This window comes from Cynoglossus semilaevis, chromosome 2 (genome assembly GCF_000523025.1).
Source record: "Cynoglossus semilaevis isolate Cse_v1.0 chromosome 2, Cse_v1.0, whole genome shotgun sequence".
Lineage (NCBI taxonomy): Eukaryota > Metazoa > Chordata > Actinopteri > Pleuronectiformes > Cynoglossidae > Cynoglossus > Cynoglossus semilaevis.
In genome coordinates, this window is record NC_024308.1 from 9,551,186 (window position 1) to 9,557,185 (window position 6,000).

Here is a 6,000-nt window from a genome sequence, read left to right on the forward strand (position 1 = left end):
ACTTCAGGAAACAACCCTAGTTTCGGACCAGAAAACTACAATTAACTCTTAATTAATTTGACCAACAATAAACCAAAAACTGTGGAGCCGTGCAGTTTTGCTCACTACAGTTACATACTGTTCCAGGACATATCAAAAGCCTGCAAGAAAACACTTTGTCCAGCAGAGCCTGTGTACATTAGCTATCAAGATATCTCCACGATATCCATGAACTGACATCACACCGGGGTTTTGCCGGTCAATCGTGCATACTTTCCCACTTCCTCAATATAACAGGGCACCAACAGTGCGAGTAATCACACCTCATTTAAAATCCAACACATCAACGACCAGTTGGACTGAGCATCAGTGGGTCACGTCTGGTGCAGCTTTGTACCAAGATGAAATATGTTGGATATGGAAAAAAGAAACATACACATTATTATGAAATTAAAATGATCTATACCACGTATACGGCATTATCTGTCTGGTATGTATATGCATATACATATTTATGTGTAGGAAAAGTTAGTATAATTATAAGGTTGTTATGTGAACAAGTATATAAATATAGTGTTCCCTCTATGTCGCAGTTCTCAAAATAATATATATAAATACATACGTAAATAATAATAATAAAAACTATCTCGCCTCTACTTTGCGGACTTTCCCTTTTCGCGGTGGGTCTTGGAACGCGAAATTAAATAAAATAAACATTTCATTAAGTCAACAGTTAGATATATGGGTATACAATACTTTTAATGACATTAATTGACCTGTAGTACTTATACAACTGACAGTATTATTCTGTGAGGTAATACTCACTTAATACCCTATGTCAAATGTTAAATTAGCGGCTGCTGCTTTTTATCTGAGCTGATCGTCGCCTGTTATTGAAGCCACTGTCCCCACAGACACATGCACACCTTTAGCTCCAGAAGATTCTCTGATGTATTTGATTTTCACTCCTGTCTTTTACACACACAGGCACACAGACAGAACCCCCAACCAGATTACTGCCTCTATTTTTGATCTTCTCACGCCTGTTTGCAGACAGCAGAACATCTGAGCAGCCCTCATGCCCGTCCACTAACAGAATCAGCCATGTGAAATCAAAGCTCTCAGGAGACTGTTTTAGTTACAGACCCTTCTGTTCTTCGCAGTTACGCGTCCTGCGGTCTCCTCCGTCATCTGACCATGACGAGTTTGCTCGACATGTATTAGTGACAGCGTGGAGACCACACTCTGCTCAGCATGTCATTAATCACAGACAGTGAGGACTGATGCTAATGATGCTGGCGTGCTGTGACTTGTGTGTAAGTGCATGTAAATGCCTTCTCAGTTAAGTACACTTGGCCCCGCATTATAAGCACTTTATTCAGGGGAATGGGGGAGAGGGTTTAGTGTAAGGAAAGTTTTTGTGTGTGTGTGTAAGTGTGTGGTTTAGCGGGGATTATTCCATACTTCCTTGACAGACTATGAAGTACTTCCAGATTACCGGGTCTTGTGTTTTCTCTCAACTGGGCCTCAGTGAAAAGGATTAAGTTCAACACCAAAATCCAGACTAGTTCGACTGTGCTGCCAAAGCTACACAACCTCAGACTGTTGCTTGACTTAAGTAACGAGCAGAAGTGCTGCTAAAACATCGTCTTCCACATGAGTGTCCGTCATCTGAGGTTTGACCCCGGGTCTTTTAATGTGACCTGCCTCAAGTCACAATAGTTGAATCTGTGAGTGGAACAGGAGCTGCTGTGGTGCAGCCAGTGAAGCTGGTACACTCTCACACTTTCACCGGGTCAAAACCTTGTTTTCTTATACTTAAAAAAGTTAAACATTTTTACTTAATGGAACTCTGTTTGTCCATTTTTGTATTCGCTTCTTTATGACATTTTTTCATAAGGAACATCAAGTTAAAGACGTACTTTAGTAGTCCAGGCATGATAGATGCCCGGCTTTGTTGAATATTTTATGCGGGGAAAAAAGACATCAACTTAACAGGAGCACACAGCAAAGTTCTTAAATAAGCCTCTGTGTGAATGCTACCTTCATATTCCTGTGCACATTATTATTGTTTATTTAATTTTAAAGTGCAAAGTTAACAAAAATCATTATTTGGATTCTGGTCAGGATTACAGTCAGGTGTGTGACCAACCAAATCTACTGTACCTTATAGGTTTTGATGTTAATTAGTTTTAAATAATGTTCATTCTGTGAAACACTGTGAGCTCTGATGGCCACTTCAAACATAGAGCCAGCCAAACTGTGGGGTGAGGTTGTGGGGTGACTGTGGGGTCATGGGTTGTACACCGTGGTAAGACTCAGCACAGGAATAAGACACGCGGTAGTTACACTGCAGCAGCCAGGTCATTTCAACGTAGAGTACAAAGAGTTTTATGAAGTGTTCTTCCAGGTCTTTGATGGGCATGGGTTCGGCAGAACAAGGCAAATAGATTTTAATTCCAATATTTCCTTTGTTTCTGCCACAGTGTCATTTGTAGTTGTATGTTCTTCCTTTTGTGAGAATAGCAGTTTTGTTAGAATTACAGTTCTCTAAATAGAGTTCATTTGAGTTTGAGGCAGTAGCTCTGCATGTGTTGACGTCGGGGCGGGGGCTCATCCATAGTCCTGTCCATAAAAGATGTTTTTATATCAGGAGGTGGTGGAGTCGCAGCTGTAACTGTTATTTTTACAGTTACTTCTTCACTTGTTTTTACTCCTACTATGGAATATTAGCAAAGAGACTATCTTCCCAGCATTCCTCACAGGATTAAAGCATCTGATTGAAAAGACTTTGCTGCATGTAAGCCACCCTCCCGCCCTCCCTCCCTCCCTCTCTCCCCACCTTCCCAGCTCCCCTCCTTTCTCTTTCTGTCTCTGTCTGACTGTCCCGCCTTCTTTCTCTAAAAATCACGTACTCTCATTCTTCTGTCAGACCAGAATAGCATTTTTAGTAGTCTTGTTGTCTACATTCCACAGATAATAAGTACTGGAGTGATTAGTTTGATTGCAGGGTCAGGCCTGGATACTGAGAGTTACAAGTGTTTGATGACTGTTGAGAAACAGACACTGTTTCACTGTGTCTGTACTGCAGTAGGAATGGGGTATTTTTCCTCTTTTATAAAGAACAGTGTTGGTTTGAACTAACTCATGCAGTTCTGTGTTTACTTTTACTTTATTATTTTCAGAAATTGTACAGCATATTCCAGTGGTTCTCAACCTGTTTTGGCTTGTTATCACATTTGACAATTTTCTGGTGACACCAGAGACGTTTCCTTTTTTCTAGAATTAGTTTTTGATCATGTTTGTTATACTGTGTTGCAAATATTACACAACATTGTATTTGAACTTGATGTATATTGATGATAGTGAAAGAACACAGTTGTTTAATATTGTGTGTGGTGTTTCCAATCATGATTAAAAAAAAGGTTAGTTATAAAAATACTAGAGATTTCAGGTGACCCTATTTGAATTCCCGGGGGGCCACACATGGGTCGCAATCCTGAGGTTTAAAAACAGTGGTCAATTCAGTGCTGCAGTATGAGGTTTTACACAGATATCTGTTGATTCTTGGCTGGCAGAAGTTAGATTTTAGCCTTAATGTTGTTTCCATCATCATGTAGGACAAATAGTCCAAGATACACCTCATAATTTATAGTCAGTATTTAATATTATTATTATTGTTCTTCCAAAATGTACCTGTTATATAATTCTCCAAGTGATTATCATACGTATCCTCTGTCTGAGTAATGCAGTCATTGTACGTAATTAACATTATGGACTGATATTATTCATTCTTCATTTACTTTCATTGTCTATCGTGTATAAATGGACTGGAGAGTGAGTTTTCTCAGACTGATCTAGTGCTTTCTGTCTTCCAGATGACTCATCTCCAATGATAATGTAACAGATATTAATTTTGTAATACTCTCCATGTGAATTGATATGAAGAGTCTCCTGTGAGAGGTGCTAATAGCTTTTCTCTCATTTGTTTTGGTCAGCTAATGGGATTAGCCATCGCCACATGACATAACCTAAGAGAAGATTTAACAGTTCCTGTTTAGTTTTGCTTGCATAATTTTACACTGCTTTGTTTTAAAGAAAAACCTCTCAGATGTTGGCTTTTTTTCCTGCCTTTTCTTTCTTGATATTTTTATATCAGTCCAGCTTCGTTTGTCATAAGTTCATTTCTTTTCTTTTCTCTCCACTTGGTCAGCTTTTCAAGCGTCACAGGTTACACTTATATGCGTCGCAAGTGTTGCTCACCTCCGGCTGTGTTAGATCTAATTGAGAAAACCAACCAACAACTCAGTAACTTCCGTCTGCCTCCCCCCTCCCTGTCCCCTCTCCCTTCGTCAGCATCACAGCACTGACTCAGTCACAAATATTATTTTGTAATTTTACTGCGCAGGTTGGTGGTAATACGAAGGATTGGTTTTTATAAAAACGTACAAATGCACAGAGAAGGCGTAGACACAGTAAACATGTACGTGTCACGTCGACTATGTCAGGGGTGTCCACGTACAGCCTGATTAGATGTCAAGTGGGTCGGACCACTACAATCAGAACATAATTACTTACAGATAAACAAGTCATGTTTCCCCCTTTGTTTTTGATGCAAATAAGTACAAATATATAAGAAGACATTTATATCTAATGAAGTATTTGACAAAACATCACTAACATGCAGTGTAACATTTTTTCACTTTCAATATTCATCAAGTGGGTCTTTTTAACCCCAGAGTGGGCCAGTTTTGATTTATTTGCGGTGTTGTGATGATAGAGCTGTACTTCATAAACAAATAGAGGAAGCTATGTTTGCCAGAACACAACAAACAAACGAAAATGAAACTCTGAAGTTGATGCTTTTCCACCTTTTGAACAACGCCCTTCAGTTCACTGCATTTTAATGGAAACCCATCATACAAAAGTAATGGTTTTAACAGACCATTACTGGGACAACCCCAGATCTGTGTCACATGGTTTTGTCTCGTGAGATGTTTTCAGACACAGGTGTTCGTCCTCGCAGCCAAGGTAGATTCTGCTAATCTGCACCCACCTGGTGTTACCGCCTGAGATCTGCTCTGCTACCATCATCATAAACATCGATTGCCTGGAGCGAGGGCACCTAACAGCCTGCCACAGCTTTGGCAGCGAGTCAAGCAGCTCTCACACGGCAGCACAAAACCAGAGGAAAATGTCTGCTGGTAACCCAGGGGTCCTTCTGTTTCAGTGTGCTACTAGGAGGCAGTTAGCAGCTGTGGGACTGGAACTGTAGTTTTTGTCACGTACATAACTAAACAGACTTACTCAGTGGTCACAGTTTTGTTTGAAACACGGAGCTCTTAGATAACTCCTGACAGCCATCTTTGAGGAAACCTTTCCCTGCAGGTGTGTGGTGAGATAAGACCCACATCGGACTGCATCGCCATCCTCACCTCCTCTTTGTGTGTGTGTGTGTGTTTGTGTCTTCTCAGTGCAGCGCAGGAGAGAAAGCCACTGAGTCAGACACGTTCTCCAGACAGGAAATCCAAACAGTGTTTGCAGTACAGTACTACAGATATCAGTTGTGAAAAGAAACCAAAGGCGACTAAATAACAGATAACAGGCCCCGACAACATCGCTCCGTGTATGATAACCTTGTTTGCTGACGTTTAGATTTTCCGAAAACGAATGAGATAGGTTAGATGAAATGAAGTAGGGAAATATATGTGGGCCCGGCTGGTCACGTACTCCCATGCAGTAATACTGTTTGATACAGATTTACATAATCTGGTACTATTTTGTAAAATAGTATACTACAGTTGTACTGTAGAGTTATATACAGTGAGTTGCTCCTTCAGCCCAATCTTCTTATCCATGTTGACTCTTTTTTTTTGTTGACTCAGTCCCCTGTTGGCAGGAAGTAGGAGATTAAAGCTCCAGCCAATGTGAGTTGGCCTTTTGTACAGTAGGGTTAGTTTGTTCTTCTCAAATGCACATGTGAAAAAAAAAATGGCCCTCTTATGTAAAGTATATATTTAT

At 40.2% G+C, this 6,000-nt stretch overlaps 1 protein-coding gene across 2 annotated transcripts in view; it reads left to right on the forward strand.

Moving 5' to 3' along the window:
* Positions 1–6,000, forward strand: part of scfd2 (sec1 family domain containing 2) — an 89,421-nt gene that overhangs the window by 60,117 nt on the left and 23,304 nt on the right. The gene's annotated exons all lie outside the window — the stretch shown is intronic.